Source organism: Ornithorhynchus anatinus, chromosome 11, assembly GCF_004115215.2.
Source record: "Ornithorhynchus anatinus isolate Pmale09 chromosome 11, mOrnAna1.pri.v4, whole genome shotgun sequence".
In the NCBI taxonomy this organism is placed as follows: domain Eukaryota; kingdom Metazoa; phylum Chordata; class Mammalia; order Monotremata; family Ornithorhynchidae; genus Ornithorhynchus; species Ornithorhynchus anatinus.
Window position 1 is genome coordinate 56,450,273 of NC_041738.1, and position 14,829 is coordinate 56,465,101.

The following is a 14,829-nucleotide window of genomic DNA, read 5'->3' on the forward strand; positions in this document are numbered from 1 at the left end:
ATGTAATAAGCACTCCACTGGCGTACAATTACTCCAAAAGAGGAGATGGGGGTCATAGAAGACCCAAACTAAATAGCAGAATCAGAGAGGAGCTGCTGAGTAGAGGCCCTGTTAGTGCCAGAAAAGAGACCCTGTAGCTTTCCTCCAACTGACCTTGACCCTTAACAGGGAGCTTGGAGCGGAGTTAAACTCTGCATTTGACTAAGAACGAGCAGACCTTGGAGACTCCCACCAAAGAGGAGTTTGCAGATTGGTCCAAGTGACAGAAAACAGGAAAGGAAGAAAAGAGTGAATCACAGGGAAGGATGTGGGGAGGGGGGTTATAGGGTGGCTGATCTCCATTTCCCTTGAGGATCAACAGAAGGAATTGGGTTTCAGCAGGAGAGATTTGGACAGCACGGCAAAGTGGCTAGAGTTCAAGCCTGGGAGTCAGAAGGACCTGGGTTCTAATCCTGCTCCTCCACTTTACTGCTGTGTGAACCTGGGCGAGTTACTTCATTTCTCTGGTCCTCAGTTACTCCATCTGTAAAATAAGGAATAAGACCGTGAGCCCATGTGGGTCAGGAACTGTGTCCAAACTGATTTGCTTGTATCTGTCCCAGCACTTAGTATATAATATATATTATACAGATAATGATTTATATACAGATAATTATTACTGGGGCCTGGCCATCTGTAAGAAGACTGTGTGATCCATTTTGCTGGGTCTTTCCAGTTTCTGAGACCTCAAGAAGTTGAAATCCCTTCCAAGAACTGTTCCTAACAATAATAATAATAATTGCCATACATTAAGCACTTACTATGTGCTGAACACTATACAAGATGATCAAAATGATCAGGTCAGACAACATGAAGATGTGGACAAATACACAAATAAAAGCAAAGCTAAAGTAGGGGGCCGGGGCAGGAGGAGTGGAATTTCAGGGTCCGTGTGGTTCAGAGTCCACCATTATTACAGTGCTCATTCCATCCAAGGGACACCAAAGCACATCACATCTGTACTGGCCTCTCCCTGCAGGTGTTCGAGATTCAAGCTGACCCCAGAGCAGCCCCCATTTCATCTTCCACACTCCTCCTGGACGCGAGCCTCTGAGGTCATCGAGTCCAGCCCCCTGCCCCTGAGCCGGCCGTGCCCCCTGAGGTTCTGGCTTGGAAGTTGGGAGAGGGGAGGGCGGGGGAGGCAGAGTTAACGACTCCGAAATAGAAACGCCACATCCGAGTGGGATGTGCTCCAGCCCCTGAGATTTAATTACCGTCTTTCTCAGCTCCCACACGCGAAGAGTACCTGCTATTTCTTTTCTTTTACTCACAAAGCCCCCAGAGCCCGCGTTCCCCTGAGCTCCTCAAACCTCTCATCAAAAGTCAATCACTTTGGAAGCGTGGTAAATAGTTCTGCAGCCTGACATGGATTGTTGCTGCTGCTGTTGCTGAAGAGACCTATTCCTTGATTAGAGTAACACCAACCACCAACCTTCCAGTCAAGTACTTACCTTCTGCTTGTTTGTTTATTCACTAAGCACTGGGCTTGGTTATTTTACAAGATTCTCCCCTTCACTCACTACTGTGGTGTACTCATTATCTTGTCTTTGCTTGGCTCCCCTCATCAGATATCTGTTTTACTTCTCTGTTCCTCAAGCTTGCACTTTAGGGTTCTGCACACACTAGGTGACCAGGACAGAGTGTTGCTCAAAATTATTATTATTGGAGCTGTTAAGCACTTACTCTGTGTCAAGCGCTGTTCTAAACTCTGGGTAGATCCAAGTTAATTCAGGTTGGACACTTTCATTCATTCAGTTGTATTTACTGAGCGCTTACTGTGTGCAGAGCTCTGTACTAAGCTCTTGGGAGAGAACAATAGAATGATAAACAGACACATTTCCTGCCCACAGCGAGCTTACAATCTAGAGGGATACACAGTTCCTGTCCCACATAGAGTTCACAGTCTTAAGTAGACTCAATCAGCTTCTCATCACCCCCTTCCCCCTGCTTCAAATCCCTCCCCAGTCCCAGCCAGCCTCCCCCACAGTCTCCTCAACCCCAGCCAGTCTCCACCACAGCCTCCCCCACCATCTAGCCTCATCCATCCTAGCCAGCTCTCCAAACCCACCTCTTTACCTTCCCAGACCAGTCCCCATCAAAACCCTCAACACAGTCCTTTTGCCCCCTGCCCAGCCCTCCCAGCACCATCTCCCACCCATCAACCAGCCCTCTATCACCATTAGCACCCCCATCTCTTGTCATCTCTCTCCAACTCTCCTCCCACCTCCTTGGTCAGTTCCCCTTCCCCTCCTCCCCACCACTTCTCCTACATCCTCACCCTTTCTCTGGTGATATGGTTGCTTCCACAAAAGGAGGTAGAGAAAGAAGCAAGATCAAGATTGAACTAAAACTCTTGTCAAAGCCTGGAAATGCAAGCTCCAAACTGGGTGGATGAGAGAGGAAGGACGAGTGGAAAAGAGGGGAAAGGAGAGGGGGGCAGAAGGGCATAATTGTGAAATAATGCTTCAGTTCTCAGTACGATGCCTAGCACATAGTAAGCACTCAAAAAATACCACCATTCTTATTAAATCGTTTCCCCTCCCCTCCCCTCTGCGTCAACTACGCACTTGGTCGTATACCCCTTAAGCACTTTGATATTCACCCCAACTCCACAGTCCTCATGTCTATATCGTGACATTCTCCTACTTCCCCTCTCTGAAATTTATTTTAATGCCTGTTTCCAAACTGTAGACTGTCAGCTCCTCATGGGCGGGGATCATGTTTACCAACCCTACCGTAATTTTCCAAGCACTTAGTAGAGTGCTCAGCACACAGTAAGTGTGTAAACTTCTGGGGGGTTGTATCCCTGTGTATTTGTCTATGTGGGGTGTGAGTGTCTTCTGCACATAGTAATAATAATCTAAATAATAATAATAATATTGCTTGTTAAGAGCTTACTATGTGCCAAGCATTGTTCTAAGCACTGGGGTAGATACAAGCCAATCAGGTTGGACCCAATCCCTGTCCTACATGGGTCTCTTAATCACCATTTTACACATGAGGTAACTGAGGCCCAGAGAGTTAAGTGACGTACCCACGGTCATACAGCAGACAAATGGCAGAGCTGGGATTAGAACCTCTGACCTTCTGACTCCCAGGCCCGTGTTCTATCTACGACTCCTTGGTAAATGACTTGCCCAAGGTCATACAGCAGACACGTGGCAGAGCTGAGATTAGAATCCAGGTCCTTCTGACGCCCAGGCCCGTGCTCCATCTACGCTCCGCGCTCAGATCCTGTATCCTCCTGACTCAGACTGGCCTAGCCCAGATTGGGGAAGCTGATAGTGGGGATCCCCAGAGGCTGGCCCATCCCCCCTTCAAAAAGTGCCCAAGTTCTCTGAGATCCACAGGCCCAGCTCTGCCCATCCAATCCCCAAATCAGCCAAAGTAGTAGAGAACTGAAGACCACAGCACAACAAGTTCAATGTTGGTGTTCAACCTTCTCCATGGCTGAGAGACCTGGGGCCTACAGGCACAGCTGGCTCCTCCAACACTTTCATCGGTGCCATAGGTGCCACCGGGGGATCCCACTGGATGGGGAGGGGGTCAGGATCACCAACACGGAGGTTCCGGCTGCAGCAGCCGGTCAGTCCCACTGCATGGAATCGGGGAGAAGAATGGGGCTACCTGCTGAACGGTGAGCTGGAACGGGGCCCTATAGACAGATATTGTAAAGACTCAGTGAAACCAGTCTCAAACACTTCTTTGTGACCTTGGGTAAGTCACTTAACTCCTCTGGGTCTCAGTTTCTTCATCTGTAAAATCACATCTCTTCGAGGCCTTCCCTGACTAAGCCCTCATGTCCCCATCCACCCTTCATGCTGTATCAACTGTGCACTTGGCTGTGGATCCCAAGCACTTAAGCGCTTTGATATTCACCCCATCCCCACAACCCTTATGTAGTTATCCTTCTACACTATTTCCCTTATCCCTAATCTATTTTATTATCTGTGTCCCCCTGTAGGCTCTAAGTTATTTGTGGGCAGGGATCATATTTACCTATTCTATAGTGTCGCATGTTCCTAAGCACTTAATATTGTGTTCTAAACATAGCAAGCACTCAGTACATACTACTAATTGATGAAAAGGGATGAATCTTGCCCTGACTTCCTCTTAGACTGTGAGCCCCATGTGGGATAGGGACTGTGTCATACCTGATTATCTTATATCTACTTCATCACTTAGTACAGTGCTTAGCACACAGAAAGTGCTTAACAAATATCATTATTATTATTGTTACAGCAAGGGACACCTGGAACATTCCAACAGCAGAGCAACCTGGGATATGCCAATCAAGATTCAGTGAGAGAAGGGTACCCAAGAGGCAGTTTTGAAAACAGCAGCAGGCTCCTGGGGGCAAACTCTAAGGTAAGAATAGCTGTAATAATATTTAAGTGCTTATTATGCATTAAATACTGTGGTAGGTACAAGGTAATCAAATCAGAGATACCCCCTTTCCCAAATGGGGTTCACAGTATAAGGGGGAGGGAAGAATAGATGTTTCACTCCCATTTTACAGATGAGGAAAAGGAGGCCTGGGGAAAGGAAATGACTTTCCCAAGGTCACCCAGAAGGCATTTGGCGGAGGGTGGATGCCCAGGCCCAGGCTTTGCCCATTAGGCCACACACTTCTCAGCCTTTTCCTCGGGTAGTTTCCATCATGCGTGACTCTCTCTGGCTCTGTGGGGGTGGGCTGGACTGGGGCCCGGCAGGAGGGGCCTCGTGAGGCTGAGAGAGGCCGATCCACGGGGCGTGGGGAGGGGAAGGGAAGTATCCGTTCCGGCCTCCCGGCCGTTCCGTGCCTCCGACATCAGAGGGGAGAGAGTTCATCAAAGCCCAGGGGCCGCTGGAGTCCGAGCCTTTGTGCGTTCGGGGAGGCGCCACATCAAAGGGAGATATGCTGGTCTCATTCCCATCTCCGTCCCCGCTCCCGCCTCTTCCCTATCCTCGTCCCTGGCCCTGAGCAGACAAAAGACCCTCTTAGAGGCAGGGTCCGGCCCGGCTGGGTGATTTCCGTCTGAGCTTGGATTTAAAGCTGTGGCGAGAGAAGCCCGAGCAACGAAGAGCCGGTGGAGGGAGAAGGGAGGAGGAAGGAGGCAGTGGGGAGGAGGGAAGAGGAAGGAGGAGAAAAGACGCAGAAGAGAGGAGGGATGAGGAAGGAGTCAGGAGACGGGGACTAGGGAGGAGGAAGGAGGAAAGAAGCAGAAGAGAGGAGGAAGGAGGAAAAGGGCAGGAGACGGGAAGGAGGAAGGAAGAAGCAGTAAGGAGGCAGGACAGAGTAAGGATGAGCCAGGAGATGGGAAGGAGCATGGCGTAGTGGATAGAACTCGGGGCCTGGGAGTCAGAAGGACACGGGTTCTAAACCCGGCTCCGCCACTTGTCTGCTGTGAGACCTTGGGCAAGTCACTTCACTTCTCTGGCCTCCGTCACCTCATTTGTAAAATGGGGATTGAGACTATAAACCCCACATGGGGAAGGGGCTGTGACCAACCCGATTTGCTAGTATCCACCCCAGCGCTTGGTACAGTGCCTGGCACATAGTAAGCGCTTAACAAGTACCATTATTATTATTAATAAGGGAGGAAGCGCTTAGTACAGTGCTGTGCACACAGTAAGCGCTCAATAAATACGATTAAATGGATGGATGGATGGATGGATGGATGGATGGATGGATGGATGGATGGATGGATGGATGGATGAGGAAAGAAGCAGCGGGGAGTAGGAAGGAAGAAGGAGGAAGGAGTCGGGGAGGAAGAAAGAAGCCGAAGGGAGGAGGAAGGAGGAAAGAAACAGAAGAGAGGAAGGAGGAAGGAGACAGAAAACGGGGAGGAGGGAGGAAGAAAGAAAAGTGGGGGGAGGAGGAGACGGGGAGGAGGAAGGAAGAGGAGGAAAGAAGCAAAAGGGAGGAGGAGGGAGGAAAGAAAAGAGAGGAAGGAGGCAGAAGATGGGGAGGAGGGAGGAAGAAAGAAGCTTAGGGGAGGAGAGAGAGGAAGGAGACTGGGAGGCGAGAGGAGGAAGGAGGAAAAACGCAGAAGACAGGAGAGGGGAGAAACGAGGCAGGAGATGAGAAGAGAGGAGGAAAAAGCCAATGGGGAGAAGGGAGGAGGAAGGGGAACGAGGCAGGAAACGGGGAGGAGAGAGGGGGAAGGAAAGATGAGGAGGAAGAAGGAAAAGGGGAAGAGGGATGAGGAAAAAGGCAAGAGAGAGGATGAAGGAGGGAAAGAGGAAGAGAAAGGAGACGGGGACCCACCCCCCTCCGGCCGCCCCCGCCGCCCCGGACCACTAATGGGGTACCACCTCCCCCCCATCAGCCCCCCTCCACTCCCCCACTTTCTGGGGAAGGGCAGGATTGAGTCGGGGTCTCAGAGCACGAAGTTCTTCCAATCCTTATTGGCCCGCAGCCTGACGTCTCTCGGGGCCGGGCCTCATTTCTTTTCGGCCAACGTGGCCGGCTGCCCCTACTAGGGTAACCCGGGACAGGCAGAGCCGGAGGAGGAGGGGAGGGGGAGAGGGGAGGAGAGGGAGGGGAGGGGACGGCTTTCTAACGGTCGGAAAGCCCCCCGCCCCCCTCTCCGCCGGTTTCCGTAATTACGAAGGCTTTTCTGCCCCGAGGAATAAACATGCGTCTCGCAGCGGCAATCTTTCTCATTAGCCAGGGGGTATTTATTGTTCTCCCCGAGAGGCTGATGGATTAATCACCCCGCTGGCTGGCTGCCGGCCTGCTCCGCCCCGCTCGTCCCACACCCTCTGGGTCCGACCCTGCCAGGAAGGCTGGTGGTCCACGACCCCCTCCCCCGCCGGCCCTCGAGGCAGTTCTCAGCCCCAGGAAGCCGTCGGGTTTCCAGCCCCCTTCCCTAAACTGCCAGGTGGGGATGGGGGCGGAATTTAGATCCCAACCCCCCCCCCCCCATAAGAAGCAGCGCGGCATAGCGGATGGATAGAGCCCGGGCCTGGGAGTCAGAAGGTCATGGGTTCTAATCCCGATCCGCTGCTTGTCTGCTGTGGGACCTTGGGAAAGTCGCTTCACTTCTCTGGGCCTCAGTTACCTCCATCGTAAAATGGGGATGGAGACTGTGGGCCCCACGTGGGACAGGGACTGTGTCCAACCCAACTTGCTCGTATTCACCCCAGCGCTTACTACAGTGCCTGGCACAGAGTAAGTCCTTAACAAATACCTTAATAATAATTATTATTAAGATTATGTTCCTGTGCCGGTGCTGACAGCAGGGAAGTTCTTCTGTCGATCTAGCCTGCCTCGCTCTTGCTGCAAATCTCGAACCCAGATTCCCCTCTGGTCCCCAGCTCCGGGAACCAGCGTGGATTAGGGGCAAGAGCAAGGGTTTGAGAGGACGTGGGTTCTAATCGCGACTCCGCCACTTGTCTGCTGCTTGGGCAAGCCGATTTAACTTCTCTGTGCCTCAGTTACCTGATCTTTAAATGAGGATTAAGACTGTGAGCCCCACGTGGGACAACCCGATTAGCTTGTATCTGCCCCACCGCCCGGAATAGTGCCCGGAATAGTGCTTGGCACACAGGAAACGTTTACCGCCCCCCTTCACCTCTCCGCAGCTTAACCCTCTTTTGCCCCCATCTCCCTCTGCTCCTCCCCCCTCCCTTCCCCTCCGCACTGTACTCGTCTGCTCAACTGTATATATTTTCATCACCCTATTTATTTTGTTAATGAAATGTACGTCGCCTTGATTCTATTCAGTCGTCATTGTTTTTACGAGATGTTCTTCCCCTCGACTCTATTTATTGCCATCGTTCTCGTCTGTCTGTCTCCCCCGATTAGACCGTAAACCCGTCAAACGGCAGGGACTGTCTCTGTTGCCGACTTGTTCATTCCAAGCGCTTAGTACAGTGCTCTGCACATAGTAAGCGCTCAGGAAGTACTAATGAATGAACAAATACCACAATTATTCATTATTATTATTAGCTCCGGGCCTCCTCAGGCCCGGCCTGGGCCCCTCGGAACCAGCGGGTGATGATAGAGGTGGGGCTGGGCCCTCCCCCCCCCCCCCCGACTCTGCTCCCTGGACGCTGCACCTGCGGGGGATTTTCCATCCCGGCCCGGCCCGGCCCTTCCTTTAATCCCCAATTAACTGGGCCTCGCAGGCCGCATCCGCCATCTGGCTTCAGGCGGAACGGCGATTGTTGCTCTTCCTCCCATTCTCGCCAAGAGCCCCCCGCCCGCCCCCTCCCCGCTCCACCCGGCCTGGAAAACAGACTCCTGGCCCGGGGTGACCGTCACGGCGCAGAGATTCCGGCTCTCCTCCCTCCCCATCCCTCTCCTCCCTCCACCTCGGCTCATCCATTCATCCAATCGTATTGACTGAGCGCTGACTGTGTGCAGAACTCTGGACTAAGCGCTTGGGAGAAGACGATACAGCAAGAAATAGACACATGCCCTGCCCACAACGAGCTTACAGTCCAGAGGTGGGGGGAGACAGACATTAATAATAATAATAATAATTATGGGATTTGTTAAACGCTTACTGTGTGCCAGGCATTGTTCTCAGTGCTGGAGTGGATACGAGCAAATCAGGTTGGACACAGTTCCTCTCTCACATAGGGCTTACAGTCTGAATCCCCATTTTACAAGTGAGGGAACTGAGGCCCAGAGAAGTCAGTAGACTTGCCCAAGGTCACACAGCATTCATTCAATAGTATTTATTGAGCGCTTAGTATGTGCGGAGCACTGTACTAAGCGCTTGGAATGTACAATTCGGCAACAGATAGAGACAATCCCTGCCCATCGATGGGCTTACAGTCTACTCGGGGGAGACAGATGGACAAGTGGCAGAGTGAGGATTAGAAACTGTGACCTTTTGACTCCCAAGACCTGACTCTATTCATTAGGCCATGCTGCTTCTTTATTAGTACAATAAGTAAATTACAGATATGTACATAAATGCTGAACCGGTTTTCCCCCTCCCCCAACCCAACCCCAGTTCGGCCCCTTCCCCTCCTCCAGCCCGGCCCGCCCGAACCGGCTCCTTCCTTGCTTCCTAGACACCCCAACTCCCCACCGCGACCCAGCCTGGTCCTGGCTTCCCCCTCCCCCCTCCCTAGACTCCCCACGTCCAGGCCCCCTCCCCTCTTCTGCCTCCAGACCTGCTCTCTTTCCCCCCCAGCCCCGGCCCCACCCTCTGCCCCGGCTCCCCGCCCCCTCCAGTCCTGTCCTCTCCCCTCCCCACCCAAGAACCAGTTCAGTTCCGGTCTGGTCCGGCCCGATCCGGTCCTGTCCTGCCTCCCATCCTTCCCCTCCAGATCCAACCGAGCAGCCCTCCCTTCCCCACCTCCTCTTCCACCCTCCCCTACCTCTCCGCCCCCTTATTAGCGGATTTGCCGCCTTGAATTAAAACCCAAAGTAAACCCTCTAACAGAGATGTCCCCGCAGCTCCCGGATTGGGGAGGCCAGGAGACGGAGGGACTTGGGTGGGGGAAGAGACATTTTTTTAAAAACATAGTATTTGTTAAGTGCTTATTGTATGCCAGGCACCGCACTAAGCACTGGGATAGATACAAGCTAATCAGGTTGGACAAAGCTCATGTCCCACATGGGGCCTGCAGTCTTAATCTCCATTTTACAGATGAGGGAACTGAGGCACAGAGAAGTTAACTGACTTGCCCAAGATCAAACAGCCAGGCCCAGGCCTGGCTTCCAGGGCCAGGATCTGTCCATTAAGCAAGCTTTCTTGGGGATGGTCATGGATGGTAGGGGGGAAGGGGATGTGTGTGTATGTGTATGTGTGTGTGTGTGTGTGTGTGTCTTATCTCCCATTGGACTGGCAGCCCTTCCAGGACAGGAATCTCCCTCCCCCCCCCCCCCTTCCCAGTATCCAACCTAGGGCTCTGCCCCCATGGAGACCCAGAAAAGAGAAGCAGCATGGCCTAGTGGATAGAGTATGGGCCGTGGATCAGAAGGTCCTGGGTTCTAATCCCTACTCTGCCACTTGTCTGCTGTGTGACCTTGGACAAGGCAGTTAACTTCTCTATGCCTAGTTCCCTCATCTGTAAAATGGGGATTAGGACTGTGAGCCCCATGTGGGACATGGGGGTGTGTCCAACACAGCGTAGTTCAGTGAAAAGAGCCTGGGCTTTGGAGTCAGAGGTCATGCGTTTGACTCCCGGCTCTGCCACTTGTCAGCTGTGTGACTGTGGGCAAGTCACTTCACTTCTCTGTGCCTCAGTTACCCCATCTGTAAAATGGGGATTAACTGTGAGCCTCACGTGGGACAACCTGATTACCCTGTATCTACCCCAGCGCTTAGAACAGTGTTCTGCACATAGTAAGCGCTTAACAAATGCCAACATTATTAACTTCTATCTACCCCAGCACATAGTTCAGTGCTTGGCACAGAGTAAGCATTTAAGAAATACCATAAAGAACAAAAAAAAAAATCAGGCTGGTGAAGGAGGAAAAGTGGAACTAAGGAGGCTGAGCTGGAGCTAGAGCTGAATGGGTTCCTGTCCCTGTGGGGCCCTTCCCTGCCCTTGGCCCTGTTACTGCTCCTCTGTGTTGGGGGAAGGCTCAGCCCAGGTTCTCCTGAGTGGGGGAGTGGGGAGTGGAGGGGTCCTGTCCAGAAATCCCCAGCCAAGTGCCATGCCAAGGAAGAGCTGGGAATCTGGGGACTCGGGAGAATGTCTTGTCTTGTCTTATGCCATCGAGTCAATTCTGACCCATAGAGATACCACGGACACACGGACACATCTCTCCTAGAATGCCCTGCTCTCCATCTACAGTCGTTCTGGTAGTGGATCCATAGAGTTTTCTTGGTAAAATTACAGAAGTGGTATACCATTGCTGCCTTCCATGCAGTAAACTTGAGTCTCCGCCCTCAACTCTCTCCCAAACTGCTGCTGCCCAGCACAAGTGAGCTTTGACTTGTAGCAGATGGTCTTCCACTCACTAGCCATTGCCCAAGCTAGGAATGGAATGGGTGGGCCTCTGCTTGTCTCTCCCTCCCGTAGCCGAGACCGGTGGAGTACTGGAAAATCTCCAGGTGTGACCCTGAGAGGGGACTCCAGAGAATAATAGTATTACTCGTGGTTTTTGTTAAGAGCCTACTATGTACCAAGGACTGTGGTAAACGCTGGGCTAGACATGATACATTCAGATCAGACACAGTCCCTGCCCAACATGGGGCTTACAGTCTAAGGGGAAATACCTCTCTATATTCACCCCTGTCGTCAGACCCCTCAGGGGCAAAACTGAGAGAGGGACAGATAGCTTTGCTCTGGGAAGGGGCAGACTTCCTTGATAAATGCCCCCACCCCTGACACACACACACACACACACACACTCTTGCCCCCCCTTACCCCCACTCCTCCTCAACAGACTCTCCAGTGATGCGCTGAGCTTGGGTCCTATTTTGAAGAGAGAAGCCTCCTCACCTGGGAATGTGTCTGTTTATTGTTACAGTGTACTCTCCCAAGCCCTTATGACAGTGCTCTGAACACAGTAAGCACTCGATAAATACAGTTGAATGAATGAATAAATAAATGAAACAGAGTAGAGAGGAGGGAGAAGAGGCTACTTCCGGGGAAGAGGAAGAGAGAAGCAACCGCTTGTGTGTACAAACATGTCCCTATGTACCTGCCTGTGTGTGAACATACGTCTCGAACTTTGTGTCTGTATGTGTAACTGCATGTGTGTCTCTCTGCAAGGATCTGAGCATGTGGGAGTCTGTACAAGCACAATTACTTGGATAATTCCAGAAGACAGAGATGCTTAGGCCTCATTGAGGGTCCTCTTAATCATAAACTCCACGTGCCTAGATGAACAGGATCAGTAATTTGTGTAGACTCAGGCTAGGGGTGTACCTAGGGTGTCTTCCCTGTCCACCCCTTGCAGCGCTGCTCCAGGGCAGGAGGTCTCTGGGAGGTCTTGGGGGTTGACTAGAAGGAGCACATCCCCCACCCCATGCCTAGCTTTGACCTCGGAAGAGACACTGGGTTAGAGGAGCCTCACACCCACTGCCCCCCCTCACCCTCCTGCTCTGCTTTCTGGTGTGGCACAGCGAGCCTCGGGCCAGTATTGATTTTTGATTTTTCATCTCTCACCCAGCTGCTCCTAACGGGAAACATCCATCCTGCCTCTCTGGGTCACCTCCCAGCGCTTGGCAAACAAGCCCTTGCAGGGGACTCTTGGGCTGTGGGATTATGTGAGGTCAGAGCCAGGGCCCCGGGGATTGGGGTTTCCCTCCCTCCCAATCCCCTGCTCCTTGGAGCCCAGCTGGTTCTCTTCCTCTGCACAGAAGGCGTGCAGGTTAGACATGAAGAAGAAACCTAGACTGCTTTCCTACTACAACCCAGCCCTCCTACAACTTGGCTTCTTTAATGTCAACCTACTCATTGTACCTCCATCTCTTGTATCTTACCACACTGACCTCTCACCCACATCCTGCCTCTGGCCCAGAACATCCTCTCTCTTCATATCCAACAGGCAATCACTCTCTCCATCTTCAAAATTTTATTATAAGAACGTCCCCTCTAAGAGACCTTCCCTGACTAAGCCCTCATTTCCTCTTTTCCCACTCCCTTCTGTTTCTACCTTGCACTTGGATTTGCATCCTTTATTCACCCCTCCATCAGCCCCACAGCACTTTTGTACATATCTGTAATTTATTTATTTTACTGTCTATCCCTCTAGACTGTAAGCTCATTGTGGGGAGGGAATTTGTCTATCAACTCTGTTGTATTGTACTCTCCCAAGCGTTTAGTCCAGGGTTCTGCATAGAATGAGTGCTCAATAAATATGACTGATTGGACTGTCCAGATAGCAAGGGTGGTTTTGAAACCTCCCTTAGCCCAGGCTAAATAACCCCTGTCTTTTTTTGTGGCAAGCACTCAGTTTCCAGCCCTCTGAGGGAGAAACTGACCAGAGCAGAGCCAGGTGGTTGGATCAGGGGGTCCGGAAGAAGTGGATTGGGCTTGTAAAGAAGACTGAGCCAGAGGGAGTGGGTGGCCAGCAAAACTTTCCCCTCCTAATGCGAATCCGACAGTGACCAGGACCAGGACCAGGTGTCTGTTTCAGTCTTCCACTAGTGTCCCACTTGGAAACAGGGAAGGAGAGAGAAATCAGTGGCCTTTTGTGACCCCTGAACCCAGCACCAACCTCCCAGAATGAAGTTTAAAAAAAGACCCTTGGTTTACGAGCTGGGGACCGGGGACCTTGGGCTGGGATACGGGGCTGGGGGCTTTGTCCTAAGCCGGATGGAACCTCTAGCTTCCAGCCCAGGGTAGAGTTAGTTTTGAGTTGAGGGAAGGAAGAAGTGGGAGTAAAGTCAGGACACGTGGGTTCTAATCTCTGATCCCTGGTTGTGTTGCTGAGTGACTTTGAACAGATTGCTTAACCTCTCTGAGAACCTGTAATCCTGCTCTGGGGAGGAAGGGAGGCAGGAGGAAAGAAGTGGAAAGAGGAAGAGGGGAGAAGGAAGGCAGAGGAGCTCTTTGTGGGCAAGGATGTGTCTATCAACTCCTATATTGTACTCTCCAAAGTGCTTAGTATGGCATTATGCACACAATAAGCACTCAATAATAATAATAATAATAATAATAACTGTGGTGTTTGCTAAGCACTTACTATATGCCAGGCACTGTACTAAGCTCTGGGGTGGATACAAGCAAATGGGGTTGGACACAGTCTCTCCCCAAATGGGGCTCACAGTCTCAATCCTCATTTTATAGATGAGGTAACTGAGGCCCAGAGAAGTGAAGTGAATTGCCCAAGGTCACATGGCAGACAAGTGGTGGAGCGGACATAAGAACCCATGACCTCCTGACTCCCAGGCCCGGGCTCTGACCACTTCACCATGCTGCTTCTCATGAATACCACTGGCATGGTTTACTTGGGGAAAGGAGGAGGGAAGAGAGGGAAAGGGGAAAAATCTGTCCTTGACTCCTCCTCTGTCTTTCCACTGCCTCAGCCCTGTGTCTCTCCACTGTCCCGTTCTGTCTCTCCACCTCCCTGACAGTGGGGCAGGAGAAAGTTTGGGCCTGCGGATCTCAGCAACCCAGGCACCCACACCAGAAGCTTCCCATCTCCTCCTCCTCCCCGCAGCATCAGCAAAGCTGCCAGCTGCACTCCCAGGGGCCTGCGATTCGAGGAAAGGAAAAGACGAAGAGCAGAGAGGCTCAGAGTCTTACGCCCGACTCAGCTCTTCTGTTCCCTGTAAAACTGCTCTCTGCAAAAGCAAGCCTACGCAAGGCCAAAGGGGGCCCGGTGTGTTTGCGTATGTGCATTCGTGCACGGATGGAAGCTTGAGCATGTGTGAGCAGGCATGTGGATGAGAATGTGTCCATGCGTATGAGTGTAGGTGAATGGGCACTTCCTCTTCTCTCGCACCACCTCTTTCCGGAAGCTTCAAGTCGGCTCCCTGGCTCCCCTTTCCCCTTTCGGCTCCAGGTTGGTGGGGAGCGGCGGGTCCCCCGAGAGGGCTCCGAGAGGCTTCGGTTCCCGTCTCTGGTGGACCCTGGCCACTGGCCTGGTCCTGCAACGGGGGATGGAGAAGACCTGGCCGCAGCAGAGCTTCCAGGGAGCTGGAGGAGGTCGTGCGGGCATGTGCATCATCAGAGAACCTGGGCTGCAGGTGCTAGTGTACCCACCTTCCCCCCACACACACACAAACGATCCCTTCTTATATCCCTCCCCCCCCCCCACCCCATCACAGCATCTCTCTGCCTCTCTGCTCACCTTCTGCTGGAACTATCGCACGCACAGACACAGACTCACACACCCAGCCTCTCCAGGCTTCCATTCCGCCACGATCACTTACACACTCACAC

General features: G+C 52.2%; 1 non-coding gene across 1 annotated transcript; it reads right to left on the bottom strand.

Annotated features, from left to right (window-relative positions):
* Positions 1–10,925: 10,925 nt before the first annotated feature.
* On the bottom strand, positions 10,926–11,063 carry LOC114815262. The gene has a single exon (XR_003763026.1). It is a non-coding gene; the product is annotated as a small nucleolar RNA SNORA7 (small nucleolar RNA).
* Between the last annotated feature and the right edge of the window lie 3,766 nt (positions 11,064–14,829).